General features: G+C 34.2%; 2 protein-coding genes across 3 annotated transcripts in view; one reads left to right on the forward strand and one right to left on the reverse strand.

Moving 5' to 3' along the window:
• Positions 1-16,992, reverse strand: part of LOC136031730 (vesicular glutamate transporter 1-like) — a gene marked incomplete at its 5' end in the record, with an annotated part of 404,579 nt that overhangs the window by 56,220 nt on the left and 331,367 nt on the right.
• LOC136031720 (zinc finger protein 664-like) overlaps positions 15,075-16,992 on the forward strand; it is a 41,569-nt gene continuing 39,651 nt past the window's right edge. The window contains exon 1 of one of the 2 annotated variants that reach the window (XM_065711425.1): positions 15,075-15,147. The gene's annotated coding sequence lies outside the window, so the exon portion shown is untranslated. Of the gene's footprint in view, positions 15,222-16,992 lie in introns of both variants that reach the window. The other variant, XM_065711426.1, reaches the window with a different exon arrangement.

Genomic DNA, 16,992 nt, shown 5'->3' on the forward strand with positions numbered 1-16,992 from the left:
TGATGGTGATTGCAAATGCTAATCGAATTGGGAATTGCAATCTTTTAAATTGAAAGGGCAGATCCGTTGGAATCATGGGAATGCGAGAAATAAGAACAGCCTCAACCTCAAATGGCCCTGTCAAGATTGTTGCCTCTATTACGTTTTCCATTGTTTTTTTTCCGGCAAGTCGCGTGCCGTTGTAAAGCTTTGGTGGGTTTATGTTACGTAACAATATTATTGGTACGCTTATTTTTAGTTGTAGCACGTGTGGTGGAAAACCAGAAAGATCCACGGAATTTAAAAATTCAGATGGATAATTAACTGCCTCATTTGGTTTGTGTCGACTGACTTGTAAAAGACTGCCTGGTCTCGAATCTTGGTCAAAACAATATTGTTGATTTCGTGGACGCCTATATTTTTGGGTGCAAGAATCGCTCTTTCACTTAGCCATTTATTATTTTTATAATTGTTTAGCATATTCGGAAATACTTTTTCAATCAATTCATTCTTGGACGTCACTAAATTACAGAATTCAGCAGGTAGTTGTATACGTCCTGAAATTGAGTCTACTGGGAGCTTTCCCTTTCCAATTGCCAGCAATTGATCTGAAAACGTTTGACCAGAGTCATCGTTTTCCAATCGGACACGCATATTTGTAGTTAATTTTAATGTCTTTACGTGTGCCCATAAATTATAATTTTTCAGACAAGTATTCATTTCGTCTGCAGGGGTTGATCTAGGTATTATAGATAATGTTTGCCTGAAATCTTCCGCAAGCAATATTAATGTGCTGCCAAAGGGTTTCGAATTCCCTCGCAAATCCTTCAAACATTGATCCAGATCCTCAAACGATTTTTTGTGTCTGGACTGTACCTGAATGCCAGGCGACAATTTTCAGGTTGCTCTTGTGATTCCTCGGTATGCTTTCTTTTCTTACTTTCTCTATCAGCCGCAAGCCTGTTTTCTTGCTGTTCTTGTGATACCTAGGCAAGCTTTCTTTTCTTACTTTCTCTGTCAGCCGCAAGCCTGTTTTCACACTGTTGTTGTGGTTCCTCGGCACGCTTTCTCTTCTTACTTTCTCTATCAGCCGCAAGCCTGTTTTTATGCTGTTCTTGTGATTCCTCGGCACGCTTTCTGTTCTTACTTTCTCTATCAGCCGCAAGCCTGTTTTCTTGCTGTTCTTTTGATTCCTCGGCACGCTTTCTTTTCTTACTTTCTCTATCAGCTGCAAGCCTGTTTTCACGCTGTTGTTGTGGTTCCTCGGCACGCTTTCTTTTCTTACTTTCTCTTTCAGCCGCAAACCTGTTTTCTTGCTGTTCTTGTGATTCCTCGACACGCTTTCTTTTCTTACCTTCTCTATCAGCCGTAAGCCTGTTTTCTTGCTGTTCTTATGATTCCTCGGCACGCTTTCTTTTTACTTTCTCTGTCAGCCGCAAGTTTTTTGGCATAGACTCTTTGAGCAGCTTCCTCGGCTGTTGCCATTGTAGGTTCTTCAGTCATTTTACAATTAAACATTTTTCTGTCCACGATCTTCATACAATTAAAAATTTGTCTTTGAACGATTTCTTAAATACTTTTAATGACGTCATCGTCATAACAAACATGACGACAACTAACTTCATGGCGACATGATGACATGACGTCACTCAACAGATAGACAGACAGACAGACAACTTATTTTTATATAAGGGAGTATTAAGGGGAGGAGCCAAAAGACCTCAAATTTGAGTTCATGGAGACATCTAATATGAATCCAAAGACACTATATGAATCAGGCCAATAAAATAGCCTACTGCTGTATGTCAGGTATGGGTGGGGGATGAATTTTAAACTTTCAGGTAATGTTGGGAAAAGAAGGATAAGGGTAAGACAAGGAAACTTGTTGGGAGGAGCGAAAGGAGCTTTGATTAACCAAGTCGAACCCATCTGATAGTCTAATGGTGTGCTTTGTAGTTCAAATAATATAGGCTATTAGCTGTTGGGGTGGAGCTTCGCACCACCCCAACACCTAGTTGGTGGGGGCACTCACAAGCCCCCCCCCCCCCCGCTCGCGTAAGTCGCTAAGCGCCATATTAGTTACGTGCCATTGTAGTTGTATCCCTGTGTCCCACCTGAATATAGATATATATATATATATATATATATATATATATATATATATATATATATATATATATACTAGCTGTTGGGGTGGCGCTTCGCGCCACCCAACACCTAGTTGGTGGGGCGCTTCGTGCCCCCCCCCAAGCCCCCCCGCGCGCGCAAGTCGTTACGCGCCATATTAGTTACGCGCCATTGTAGTTGCGTCCCTGTGTCCCACCTGTGAATATAGATAGATATACATATATATATATATATATATATTTAACTACGTAAAACTTGCGAATGTACAACATTCTTGGCTGTCCGATTGTCTGTGCATATAAATAGATTGTCAGGTTTACCGACTCTTGAACATGCAACATATAATTGTCCATGGGAAAAACAATCTGAATTCAGATCTATACCTCATTATTCTTATGATTGCCCTTGAGCTTTGTTGATGGTGATTGCTAATCGAACATTCCCTGTGTCCCTGTCGTCATTTATATATCCCCCTTTTTCCCCGGCGTCCCCGTTGTTGTTGTTTCCCTGTGTCCCGGTCGTCATTTGTGTCCCGGTGTCCCAGTTTGTAATTTCTCTTTGAGTGTCGCGGTCGTAATTTATATTCCCTGTGTCGCGGTGTCCCGGTCGTCATTTTTGTCTCGGTCGTCATTTGTGTTCCGGTGTCCCGGTCTGTAATTTCTCTTTGAGTGTCCTGGTTGTCATTTATATTCCCTGTGTCCCGGTCGTCATTTGTGTCCCGGTCTGTATATACATTCGTTTTTGAATTGGTCTTTTTTTAGGTTTTAGTTTTTTACCTTTTTTTAGTTTTTTTTTTCTTTTTTTTTAGTTTGTTTTTCTCCTTTATTTTTCATTTTTTTTTCCGTTTTCATTCTATTTTCTTTTTTAGTTTTTTTTAGCTTTTTAGCTTTTTAGTTTTTTATTAGTTTTTAGTTTTTTTTTTCTTTTTAGTTTTTTTTGTAGTTTTTACCTTTTTTTTAGTTTTTAATTTTTTTTTACTTATGTCCTGGTCATCATTTATACTCCCTGTGTCCCGGTCGTCATTTCTGTCCCGGTGCTTTGTTGATGGTGATTGCTAATCGAACATTCCTTGTGTCCCGGTCGTCATTTATATTCCCTTTGTGCCGGTGTCCCGGTCGTCATTTGTGTCCCGATGTCCCGGTCTGTAATTTCGTCAGTCGAAAACATGACGTCAGCCGACACAGAAACATGACGTCACCTGATCCATAGACAGACAGACAGACAACTTATTTATATATATCTATCTATATATATATATATATATATATATATATATATATAATATATATATATATATATATATATATATATATATATATATATATATATATATATTTATATTTAACTACGTAAAACTTGCGAATATACAACATTCTTGGCTGTCCCATTGTCTGTGCATATAAATAGATTGTCAGGTTTACCGACTCTTGAACATGCAACATATAATTGTCCATGGGAAAAACAATCTGTATTCAGATCTATACCTCATTATTCTAATGATTGCCCTTGAGCTTTGTTGATGCTGATTGCTAATCGAACATTCCCTGTGCCCCCGTCGTCATTTATATATCCCTCTGTTCCCCCCGGCGTCCCCGTTGTAGTTGTGTCCCTGTGTCCCGGTCGTCATTTATATTCCCTGTGTCCAGGTCGTCATTTGTGTCCCGGTTTCCCAGTCTGTAATTTCTCTTTGAGTGTCGCAGTCGTCATTTATATTCCTTGTGTCCCGGTCGTCATTTTCGTCCCGGTCGTCATTTGTGTTCCGGTGTCCCGGTCTGTAATTTCTCTTTGAGTGTCCCGGTCGTCATTTATATTCCCTGTGTCCCGGTCGTCATTTGTGTCCCAGTGCTTTGTTGATGGTGATTGCTAATCGAAGATTCCTTGTGTCCCGGTCGCTTTCTCTTTGAGTGTCCCGGTCGTCATTTATATTCCCTATGTCCCGGTGTCCCGGTCGTCATTTGTGTCGCGATGTCCCGGTCTGTAAATTCGTCGGTCGACAAACATGACGTCAGTCGACACACAAACATGACGTCACTCGACAGACATAACACACAGACAACTTATTTTTATATATATAGATAGATAGAAGATATTTAACTACGTAAAACTTGCGTATATTCAACATTCTTTGCTGTCCCATTGTATGTCCATATAAATAGATTGTCAGGCTTATCAACTGTTGAACATGCAACATAATAATTGTCATGGGAAAACAATCTGTATTCAGATCTTTACCGCATTTTTCTAACGATTGCCCTTGAGCTTTGTTGATGGTTATTGCTAATCGAACATTCCCTGTGTCCCCTTCGTCATTTATATATCCCCCTGTGCCCCCGGCGTCCCCGTTGTAGTTGTGTCCCCGTGTCCTGCTCGTCATTTATATTCCCTGTGTCCCGATCGTCATTTGTGTCCCGGTGTCCCGGTCTGTAGTTTCATCTTATAATGACGTCATATGCAAAGCCTTATATACTTATAATGACGCCAAATGCAAACCACAAACAAACAAACATGCATATATACAGCTTATTTATATATATATAGATATAGTTTCTTTTTTAGTTTTTTTTCTTTTTTAGTTTTTTCTTTTCTTAGTTTTTTTCTTATTTAGTTTTTCTTTTTTTTTTAGTTTCTTCTTTTTATTGATTTGTTTTCTTCAATTTGTCAATGTTCATTCTAACATTGACACTTGGAAAAATCTTTACGTGCCAAGCATCCTAAAGCTCAACAATTTATAATAAACCAAAATATTTTGGGTATCTGTTTTAAGGTTTTCGAATTACTTTAATCTATTGTCAAAATATATTGAAATATTTGTGCAATTCCCAGTTTTTTTAGTTTTTTTTTCTTTTTAGTTTTTTACCTTTTTTAGTTTTTTTTTGGTTTTTTCTTTTATGTTTTTTCTTTTTTTATTTTTTTCTTTTTTTTTAGTTTTTTTCTTTTTAGTCTTCTTTTAGCTTTTTACCTGTTTTCTTTTTTCAGTTTTATTTTTTCAGTTGGTAATATTCTATCTTTTTCAATGTTTTTCAATTTGTCAATGTTCAATATAACTGACAGTTGGAAAAGTCTTAACGTGCCAAGCATGCTAAAGCTCAACAGTTTATAATAAACCTCAAATTTTTAAGTATCTGTTTTAAGGTTTTGAATTATTTTAATCATCGTCAAAATATTTTGAAATATTTATGCAATTCCCAGTTTTTACATTTTTAGTTTCAGTTTTCTTTTTCTTCTTTATTTTTCAGACGGAAATACATATCGCCGAACCTTTGTTTTTTTAACTAAAATCTGGTAGCATTGATGACCTTATCCAAGTCAAAATCCCAAACCCAATCATCATCGCTATCATTTTCAGTTTTGATACGTTTTGACTCTCGCTGTCCAGGTTTATTTTCATCTAAATGCGCGGTTTTGCGTTCTTTAGCCGCAAGCCTTTTGGCATTAACTCTTTTAGAAGCTTCCTCGGCTGTTTCTTCTGCCATTATAGGATTTGGTAACATTCTATCTTTTTCAATGTTTTTCATATTGTCAATTTTCATTCTAACATTGACAGTTAAAAAAATCTTCACATGCCAAGCTTGCTAAAGCTCAACAATTTATAATAAACCTCAAAATTGTAAGTATCTTTTTTAGGGTTTTCAAATTACATTAATCTATTGTCAAAATATTTCGAAATATTTATGCAATACCCAGTTTTTACATTTAAACCCCCAACACAAAAATACATACAACTTTTTTTTATATATATACAAGCCCCCCCGCGCGCGTAAGTCGTTACGCGCCATAATAGTTACGCGCCATTGTAGTTGTGTCCCTATGTCCTACCTGTGAATATATATATATATATATATATATATATATATATATATATATATATATATATATATATATATATATATGGTTTTAACTACGTAAAACTTGCGAATATACAACATTCTTTGCTGTCCCATTGTCTTTGCATATAAATAGATTGTCAGGTTTACCGACTCTTGAACATGCAACATATAATGGTCCATGGGAAAACAATCTGTATTCAGATCTATACCTCATGATTCTAATGATTGCCCTTGAGCTTTGTTGATGGTGATTGCTAATCGACCATTCCCTGCCCCGGTGTCCCGGTCGTCATTTATATCCCCCTGTTTCCCCCGGTGTCCCCGTTGTAGTTGTGTCCCTGTGTCCCGGTCGTCATTTATATTCCCTGTGTCCCGGTCGTCATTTGTATCCCGGTGTCCCGGTCTGTATATACATTCGTTTTTTAGTTTTGTTTTTCTCCTTTATTTTTTTCCTTTTTTTTTCTTTTTTAGTTTATTTAGATTTTTAGATTTTTTAGTTTTTTTATTAGTTTTTAGTTTTTTTTTCTTTTTAGTTTTTTTGTAGTTTTTACCTTCTTTTTAGTTTTGTTAGTTTTTTTTTTTACTTATGTCCTGGTCGTCATTTATACTCCCTGTGTCCCGGTGCTTTGTTGATTGCTAATCGAACATTCCTTTCCTTTTTTTCTTTTTAGTTTTTTATTGGTTTTTACCTTTATTTTAGCTTATTTTTCAGTTTTTTCCTTTTTTTAGTTTTTTTTTATTTTTTATTTTGTTTTAGTTTTTTACCTTTTTTTAGTTTTTTTAGTTTTTTTAGTTTTTTAGCTTTTTTACTTTTTTTATTAGTTTTTAGTTTTTTTTGTAGTTTTTGCCTTTTTTTAGTTTTTTCAGTTTTTTTTTAGTTTTTTATTGGTTTTTACCTTTATTTTAGCTTATTTTTCAGTTTTTTCCTTTTTTTTAGTTTTTTTTAGTTTTTAGTTTTTTAGTTTTTTACCTTTTTTTAGTTTTTTTTTTTTTTTTAGTTTTTTAGCTTTTTTATTTTTTTTTATTAGTTTTTAGTTTTTTTTGTAGTTTTTGCCTTTTTTTAGTTTTTTTAGTTTTTTAGCTTTTTTATTAGTTTTTAGTTTTTTTGTAGTTTTTGCCTTTTTTTAGTTTTTTTAGTTTTTTAGCTTTTTTATTTTTTTTATTAGTTTTTAGTTATTAGTTTTTAGTTTTTTTTGTAGTTTTTGCCTTTTTTTAGTTTTTTCAGTTTTGACGTCACCTGATCCAGTTTTTTAAGGTGACGTCACCTGATCCAAATAGATTGTCAGGTTTACCGACTCTTGAACATGCAACATATAATGGTCCATGGGAAAACAATCTGTATTCAGATCTATACCTCATGATTCTAATGATTGCCCTTGAGCTTTGTTGATGGTGATTGCTAATCGACCATTCCCTGTCCCGGTGTCCCGGTCGTCATTTATATCCCCCTGTTTCCCCCGGTGTCCCCGTTGTAGTTGTGTCCCTGTGTCCCGGTCGTCATTTATATTCCCTGTGTCCCGGTCGTCATTTGTATCCCGGTGTCCCGGTCTGTATATACATTCGTTTTTTAGTTTTGTTTTTCTCCTTTTTTTTCCTTTTTTTTCTTTTTTAGTTTATTTAGATTTTTAGATTTTTTAGTTTTTTTATTAGTTTTTAGTTTTTTTTTTTCTTTTTAGTTTTTTTGTAGTTTTTACCTTCTTTTTAGTTTTGTTAGTTTTTTTTTTTTACTTATGTCCTGGTCGTCATTTATACTCCCTGTGTCCCGGTGCTTTGTTGATTGCTAATCGAACATTCCTTTTGTCCTGGTCGCTTTCTCTTTGAGTGTCGTCATTTATTTTTTTTTTTTTTAGTTCTTTTAGTTTTTACCTTTTTTAGTTTTTTTTAGTTTTTTAGATGAAAATTTTTTTAATTTTTTCCTTTTTTTCTTTTTAGTTTTTTATTGGTTTTTACCTTTATTTTAGCTTATTTTTCAGTTTTTTTCCTTTTTTTTAGTTTTTTTTATTTTTTATTTTTTTAGTTTTTTACCTTTTTTTTAGTTTTTTTAGTTTTTTTTGTAGTTTTTGCCTTTTTTTAGTTTTTTCAGTTTTGTTTTTAGTTTTTTATTGGTTTTTACCTTTATTTTAGCTTATTTTCAGTTTTTTCCTTTTTTTTAGTTTTTTTTAGTTTTTAGTTTTTTTAGTTTTTTAGCTTTTTTTAGTTTTTTTAGTTTTTTTAGTTTTTTAGCTTTTTTATTTTTTTTATTAGTTTTTAGTTTTTTTTGTAGTTTTTGCCTTTTTTTAGTTTTTTTAGTTTTTTAGCTTTTTTATTAGTTTTTAGTTTTTTTTTTGTAGTTTTTGCCTTTTTTTAGTTTTTTTAGTTTTTTAGCTTTTTTATTTTTTTATTAGTTTTTAGTTTTTTTTGTAGTTAGTTTTTTTAGTTTTTTACCTTTTTTTAGTTTTTTTAGTTTTTTTAGTTTTTTAGCTTTTTTATTTTTTTTATTAGTTTTTAGTTTTTTTTGTAGTTTTTGCCTTTTTTTAGTTTTTTTAGTTTTTTAGCTTTTTTATTAGTTTTTAGTTTTTTTTGTAGTTTTTGCCTTTTTTTAGTTTTTTTAGTTTTTTAGCTTTTTTATTTTTTTTTTATTAGTTTTTAGTTTTTTTTGTAGTTTTTGCCTTTTTTTAGTTTTTTCAGTTTTGACGTCACCTGATCCAGTTTTTTCAGGTGACGTCACCTGATCCATCCACAGATCCACAGACAACTTATTTTTATATATATAGAAGATATATATATATATATATAAGATATAATCTGGCGTAACAGACATAGTTTAACAGACAGAAAACTTACTTTTATATATATAGATAGTTTATTTTATTATTTAAGAATTAACGACGCCTCTTGACTACTATGGTCCCTGCGTCGGCCCTGCAGTGCATTCCTGCAGCGTGATTCGATATATGGGTAGGCTATAGTTTACTCTGTAATAAAATAATTTTCATAAATCAAACCCCTTACAAAATTTAAATGTGATTAAATTAAAACGATTATTTCTAACTTATAATGAAATGACTTTTAAGTCCAATGTATGCCATGGTTATTTCTTCTAACCATTGCCTTTTAATATAAAATCAAGTTTATAAAAATACAGTTCAATGTAAAAATATTGACATTGTTTTAAATGTCTTTTTTTTTCTGTTAATTACAAAAGAAAGTAGATGTGACAAATTATTGATGTGAGTAACATATGTAACTACAATGTTATCGAAAAATGCGGTTTTTTGTAAAAAGTTGATGATATTAAAAAAAAAGTAATTTCAAAAGGCCCTAGATGTGGCAATTTCCTTTGAAAAGAGCCAATAAATAGCTCTCTACGATGTTCCAGTGCCAACCTATCTGCTAGGGAAAAAAATATTCCGTTGATGCAGAATATAAAAGTTCAAGAAACTTATCTTGTTTTTGAAGCCAATAGATTTTCCTTGTTTTTCAAGCCATTGGACAGCAAGTTTTCCATATATGGGTTTTGGTCAAGGCTTTTCTAATAGTGTACTTTTTGTTTTGATCTGACACTCTTTTCGGCAGTTATGGGCTATTATATTTCTTAGTATTGGACGTGATCGTCTCTTATAGGTTGCTAGAAAACGCTATAACCCTTGTACGACATACCATATCAGAATAGTAAGAGGAAGCCTACCACCGTTTAAATCTTGGTACAGCTACAGTGTAAGTAGTACGTACCATCCCTCTCCCCTTCTCAAATTTTTCAGCAGTTCTAATAGCCCCAGGGAATTCGGCAGTACAGTAACCCAAATATGCCATAGACTCCAGACACTTCTGATGCATAATTTCTTGTCAAAACATATGCGATTTTCGTTATCTTATATACAAAAATACAGTTTTGTCAAAAATTCTATTCATTTTACCGTTTTCTTTTCTTAATGACAAAAGACCCTAGGTATAGCAATTTTCTTCCGAATGAGAATCTCATTATTATGTTTTAGATCATTGCTTCCAATGCGAAAAAGTGATTTTCCGTGTTACTCAGGGTTTAGACAATGTTTTTCTTAAGTAGAGTTTTTCAGTATTATTAATGCCGTTGGGGAAGTTGTCATTTTGATTCGACAACATTTTTCAAAAGTTTCAAGCTATTTTTGAAATTTCCTTATTAGATTTTCTTTTACAAGTTTTCGTAATTAAACTCTGTTAAAGATTAATCAAAATCATAGCTACCATTCCGATATCAGCTTCAAATGACAATTCTTCTTCACTTGACAATTTTATTTTGTTTTATGTTTTCGGTTACTTTGAGATCATTTTTTGCTAGATCGTGGCACATATCACAGCTATGAAAAAACTAAACACACTAACTTGTGGTTCCAATATTAAAATTCAGGTTAGAAAAACCATAACGTCATAAACATTCATTGTGTCATTAACCATAACATAGCGTAATTGCAGTTTGCTGACTAAAATATTCAGTTTTTCCTGGGCATGTTTTTAAAATGAAAAGTAGCATAATTATCTAAGTCTTGTGCAGCTTTTTAAACACTAAATCAAAATACTTGCTAGTGACCTGGCAAATAAAAAAAAATCAGAATAGAAATAGTACAATGTATCAAAAACATATATCTGCATTGAGATTATCAGTATACACAGAATCTATAGCAAAATCTTAAAATGACTGACGCACGAGTAGAAATCAGACATTATTATTGCTATGAATGTGAAGCATTCTTTTATCTATCTATGATAGACAGAGATCCTGAGGATTACACATGTCCTTTTTGTTTGACAGGCTTTGTTCAAGAAGTATCAATGCCTTTGCATCAGCAAAGTGCTCCACTCGAGATGTATACACCACATATGCCACACAGACATATGATGGACATAAGACATATCCTAGGATTTTTTTTCGCTGGTGAAGGCCTAAGCTTTACAGGGAACTCTCGAGACTATGCATGGGGAAATCAAGATCTCGACAGGATTATAGCAGAACTCTTCAATCAAGCAGAGGAGAGAGGGCCCCCTCCAATGCCAAAGGAGAAAATTCAAAATCTTGAAAGAGTCAAAATTGCAGGGAGCGAAGATCACCAGTGTACTATTTGTTATGAGTCCTATAAACTTCAAGAAAGTGTCACAAAGCTCCCCTGCGACCATTTATTCCATAACGATTGCATCGTTCCTTGGCTAGAACTCCATTGCACTTGTCCAGTGTGCCGCAGGTCATTTTTAGAAGAAGAGGAAAAAACATCCATAATGAATCCAGCTGATTATCGAATTCAAGCAGAAGAAGGTAGTAGTCAAGAATTAGATAATAGATTATCGAGATCCAATCCATGTACAGACTGGGACTTAGACTGAGGCTGACTGTGGCTGGTTGACTAATCAAATAGATCTGGAGAATTCACACATTGTTGACGTACACATATTTTTTCTGTTTTAAAAGAACTTACATATGAAATTCTGTCTTATTTATTTGATAACATGAAGTAGGCTGGCTGGATCGATTGGTATAGAGTAGCAAAAGTTTTGAGAGCAAGGTTTATTTTCTTATAAATCTTAAACCATTTGTCGATTTAATAAACTTAAAATTCATATGTTACCCAGACAAAAAAAAATAACGATAAACATACGACTGCATTCAAATATGCACTCAAACTATACACTCTACTCCCAGCAAGCCGAAGAACACCCATTATATAAAATACTAGCTATTCGTGCCACACCAATAGCTAGTTGGTGGGGGCGCTTCGCGCCCCCCAAGCCCCCCTCCCCCCGCGCGTGTAAGTCGTTACGCGCCGTATTAGTTACGCGCCATTGTAGTTGTGTCCCTGTGTCCCATCTGTGAATATAGATAGTTCTTTTCCATTTTCTCTACCACTCTATATTAATCAAGTATTCAATAATACAATCTATACCAACATGTTTTTTAAGGTTTTTTTAAGGCCCTGTCAAGATTGTTGGACTGGGTGCCAGAATCGCTCGTTCACTTAGCCATTTATGATTTTTATAATTGGTTAGAATATTTGGAAATACCTTTTCAACCAAATCATTTTTGACGTCACTAAATTACAGAATTCAGGAGGCAGTTGTATACGTCCTGAAATTGAGTCAACTGGGAACATTCTGTTTCCAATTGTCAGCAATTGATCTGAAAATGTTTCACCAGAGTGATTGTTTTGCAATCGGACACGCATATTTAAAGTTAATTTTAATGTATTTACGTGTGCCCATAATTAAGAATTTTTCAGGCAAGCATTTATTTCATCCGCAGGTGTCGATCTAGGAATAATAAGTAATTTTTTGCCTGAAATCTCCCGCAAGCAATATTAATGTGCTGCAAAAGGGTTTAGAATTTCCTCGCAAATCTTGCAATGATCGCTCGAGAGCCTTGAGCGATTTTCGTGCGCCATTGTGCACTCGTCCCAAACAATAAGTTTGCATTGCTGCAATACTTGACCCATCCCAGATGATTTGGAAATGTTGCACGTGGATCAGGTGGGCAACTTCACTTGCCTTGGTAGTATTATCAGTAAAGATGGTGGGAGCAGTGAAGTTGTTAAAAGTAGAATAGCCAAGGCTCAGGGTGTTTATTCACATTTAAAAGAGTTTGGAAGAATAGGAAGATAAGACAGTGGTGACAGTAGTCAAAGATGGCTCTGAAGCATAGGTGCTACAAAAAGTGGACGAAGATTTACTAGATGTTTCCAGGGATATTTGCCTGCGGGTTGTTCTGGGTACCCAGCTGACTAACCGTATTTCTAACAACACGTGGTATGAAAAATGTGTTCAGTCCTACTTTCACGGGCTATAATGAAAGAAAGGTTGTGGTGACTAGGGCATTTTCTACGGATGAAGGAAGACCGATTGCCGATAATTGTACTTTCGGCCAACCATCTAGGTCAAAACAGAAAGCAGGTCGTCCTCGTCTGGGGTGGGAGGGTCTCATAAAAAAAGATTTAAGGGAAATTGGAATTTCCTGGGAGGGTGGAAAGAGGGAGGCTTTAAATAGATCGGGATAGAGAAGAAGCGTTTGTAGCTGTTTTAGCATCAGGCGGCTTGGTGGTGGGGTGAGCTGTTAGGAATAGTAGTAGTAGTAGTACATATGTTACACTTGAATAATTAAAATTTAATTAGATTACCTTGCCTTAATTTAGTTGTGAGAGATAGATCCTTTTCCTCGATAGAAAGTTTTTCTATCAAATAAAAAAAGCTGTTCCCTCCTAAACGCCCCGCTCTTTACGCTAAAGTTGTTTTTTCTATTTTAAAAATTAGAGTTGAAAAAAAGAGTCAAACTTGAGCGTAAAGAGCGGAGTGTTGAAGAGGAAACATCCCCTTTCATGTACGGATTAATTTATGTTCGTTTTGAGTTTTAATGTCACTCCTTACTTTCAGTTAAAAAACTTGTTTTTCTTATTTAATTAGATAAAACAAAGAACACGTAAAGTTGGAGATACCCTAAGCTTAGGAGTGTACGTAAGTTTGACTGATTGTCACAGTCTGATTTTTAAAGTTTTAAAAATAAAAACTTTTGCGGAAAGAGTGGGGTGTTAAGGATAGGACAGCCCTTTTATATGCGGAACAATTTCTGTTCGTTTTAAATTTTAATGTTGCTCCTTACTTTCAGTTAAAAAACTAGTTTTTTTTGGCTTATTTCATTTTAGTATCAGTCGTTGTTAGCTTTTCGTTGAGTTGTTAATAATTGGTTGGAAGTTGCTAGGAAGTTTTGCTTATCTATTCCTTTTATTGCGAAAAATAAGATGAAGATAAATAAAATTAATTATAGGTGAAAGAATACCGACCTGCAAAATATTTTAAAGGTCCTTGCCGAAAGTTTGTAGAAATTCCATGGGGTGGATTATCCATGGGTGATTTTTTTTCACGGAGCAGGAGGTTTTATTGCAGAGGAAAATTATCTTCAATTTTCCTATTTTTGTGATCCTAGCAAGCTCGTCAAGAAGTAAACTTGTCTATATATATCCGGTTGACAAGAAAATACAAGGAAGTTTTTGAGTACACTCTTGAGAGGATTACAGGTATGAGAATAACAAATATATTTGGCCCTTGCTCTGGATATTTGTAAAAGAGCCTTACTTAAGGAACCAAAGAGCCGCATGTGGCTCTGGAGCCGCACTTTGCCGACTACTGATCTAAGGTATAAAAGATCTATTTTATTGTATCTATTAATTTTTTATCTTAATATTATCGGAAAACCTCTGGTACCTTTACTTTGAGTACTTTGGAATTGTGAGTGTCCTTAACTATCTTATAGTTGTCATTATATCTTTATTGTTACTTACATTCTGTGGGACAGATAGTCCTAATGGCTTCTATATAGCCGAACCGTTGTATTGTTGTTGATGAGACCAATAAAAATAACTTTATTTATTTTCAGCACCTCTATAACGTTTTTAAGCTTCTTATCTATATCCAGTAAGTATACCTCGTGTTGTTAGTCAGGCCAACCATAAGGAAATGCTTCCCTAGTTTTAATCACTTAAAGACAGTATCCTATACCGCCTGGAAGGGCCAGATTAATATCCACTACCACAGCTAATTTACTTTACTACACATTTTGTGTTCTGAAGTGTTTTGATTACATATGACTTGACAAAACGGCTTAAAATCACATTTTCTATGAATAAAAATTTTATTTAAACTTGAGATTTTACTTTCATCGGGAGATGAACTTTAAATTAGGTAGACCTCCAAAAAATTGGCAGAAGAAACCTGTTTGTGTTCTTGAAATATTTTGACTTAACAGAGAGAAGAGAAAATTATTAGACGGAACTAAAATTAAAATAGCTTGGAAAAGCTGATTACTGTACTTTTCATATTTCAGTTTTCAGTTAAAAATCGTTCCTAATAATGAGCGTAGTTTTTATCATAGGGTTTTTATTAGAGATCTCCATCACGGTAAAACCTCATTCAGAATCATTGTTCCGATGCTTGATGAGGCAGAATCGCCTCGGCAATATAAGTTCTTTTTGTGCTTCTTAAGCTCTTTGATGACTAACCACTTGTAAAAACTGCTTAAAGTGGCATTTTTTAGGCATCAGAATTTTTTTTAAGGAACAGATTAAGGAAGCTTGAAAAAAAATCCACTGACTATAACGGATTGATACTAAAAACAATAGATGGCGTTCTGGTTAACATTTCAAAGCTTAAGTAAAAAGAAGAAACGAAGAATTTAAATCAAAAATCTAAGGAATATTGCTAGTTGGCATAGCTTTTTGACACGGTTTGTTGATCAAATCAGAAAGGGTTCAACATTCAACCCATTGTTGTTCTTAACGCCTTAAAACTTGTTTTGCGGTACATTGTTTGGCTTTTGGTTTGCTTTGACTGATATAGTGCTTGCTGCTGTGTCTCCTCTAATCTTGCTTAGACCTACTACAATTATCAAATTTCAACTTGTTGAGACTGTTTTTCAACCTAATTTTATCCTCTGACGCTTGTTGCAGTTCCTGACATTGATTTATTTTGCTTGCTTAATTTAGTACCTATTGTCTGAGGGTTCCTAGCAGGGGCATAATTTACTATGGGGAAAGGGGAGGGGGCAGCTGCTCCCTCCAGACCGAAGTTTCCCCCTAGCTAAAATTTGGTTTGTGAAAAAAATCTCGTCAAAATTAGGATAATTGTGTATGATTTAAGTAGGGTATCAAGAGAAACAGGTCAATTTTCTATAGTAATAGGCTATGCCTATATATGATTAAATATAAAAAACAAGTTTTCTGAAATGAAAGTAAGGAGCGACCTTAAAACTTAAAATGAACAGAAATTACTCCATATATGAAAGGGGCTTTTCCTCCTTGACACCCCGCTCCTTGTGCTAAATTTTTTTATTGTTTTAAAAAGTAGAGTTGCAAGAAAGAATCAAACTTTAGCAAAAGGAGCGGGGAGTTGAGGAGGAAAAGCCCCTTTCATATACAGAGTAATTTCTGTTTGTTTTAAGTTTTAATGTTGCTCCTTATTTTCATTTCAGAAAACATGTTTTTTTATATTTAATTTCTGAAAGTTTTTGAATTAATATTAATTCTTTTTTTGGCAAAATGGCTTTCTCTTAGTTTTAATCAGACAATTTTGAGAAATAAGGGGTGGGGAAGGAGGCCTAGTTGCCCTCCAATTTTTTGGTTACTTAAAAAAGGCAACTAGATCTTTTAATTTTTAACAAACGTTTTTATTAGAAAAAAATATATGCAACTTAAGAATTAACTTACATAACAAACTTTTATATTCTTATATTTTTGATTATATATATGAGGGGGTTAGTCCCCTCATTAATACCTCACTCTTCATACTAAATCTTGTTTTGTCCCAATTCTTTAAGAATGACCCCTGAATCAGAAAGGCCATAGAATAAATAGTTGAAATTGCTTAAAAAATTTTTAGCATAAAGAGCAAAGTATTTATCTCCTCCTAAATACCTTGCTCTTTATGCTAAAGTATTTTTAGAACCCCTCATATGAGTAATAATCTCTGTTTGTTTTAAGTTTTAATGCTTCTCCTTACTTTCAATTGAAAAAACTTTTTCATGTTATATTTTCATTGTTTTTTTTTTTTTAATAGTAATGCTAGAAAGTCCTGTGTCCTTTTCATTGAATTTCTCTTCCTCCATGAAATATTCCTCCAAGGAAAGATCCTCCCATACAGCCCCCTCCCCTGAACCCCACACCCAAACCAAAAAAATCCCCTGATAATGTTGGTACACTTCCCAGTTATCATTACTGTATGTAAACATTGGTCAAAGTTTGTAACTTGCAGCCCCTCCCCCAGGGACTGTGGGGGGTAAGTCATCCCCAAAGACATAGTTATTATGGTTTTCAACTATGCTGAACAAAATTGCTATCTCAAAATTTTGATCCATTGACTTTGGGAAAAAAATGAGTGTGGGAGGGGGTCTAGGTGCCCTCCAATTTTTTTGATCCCTTAAAAAGGGCACTAGAACTTTTCATTTCCGTTAGAATGAGCCCTCTTGCAACACTCTAGGACCACTTGGTTGATACAATGACCCCTGGGAAAAAAAACAAATAAACATGCACCCATGATTTGTCTTCTGTCAAAAAATACGAAATTCTACATTTTT

Source organism: Artemia franciscana, chromosome 10, assembly GCF_032884065.1.
Source record: "Artemia franciscana chromosome 10, ASM3288406v1, whole genome shotgun sequence".
Taxonomy (NCBI): domain Eukaryota; kingdom Metazoa; phylum Arthropoda; class Branchiopoda; order Anostraca; family Artemiidae; genus Artemia; species Artemia franciscana.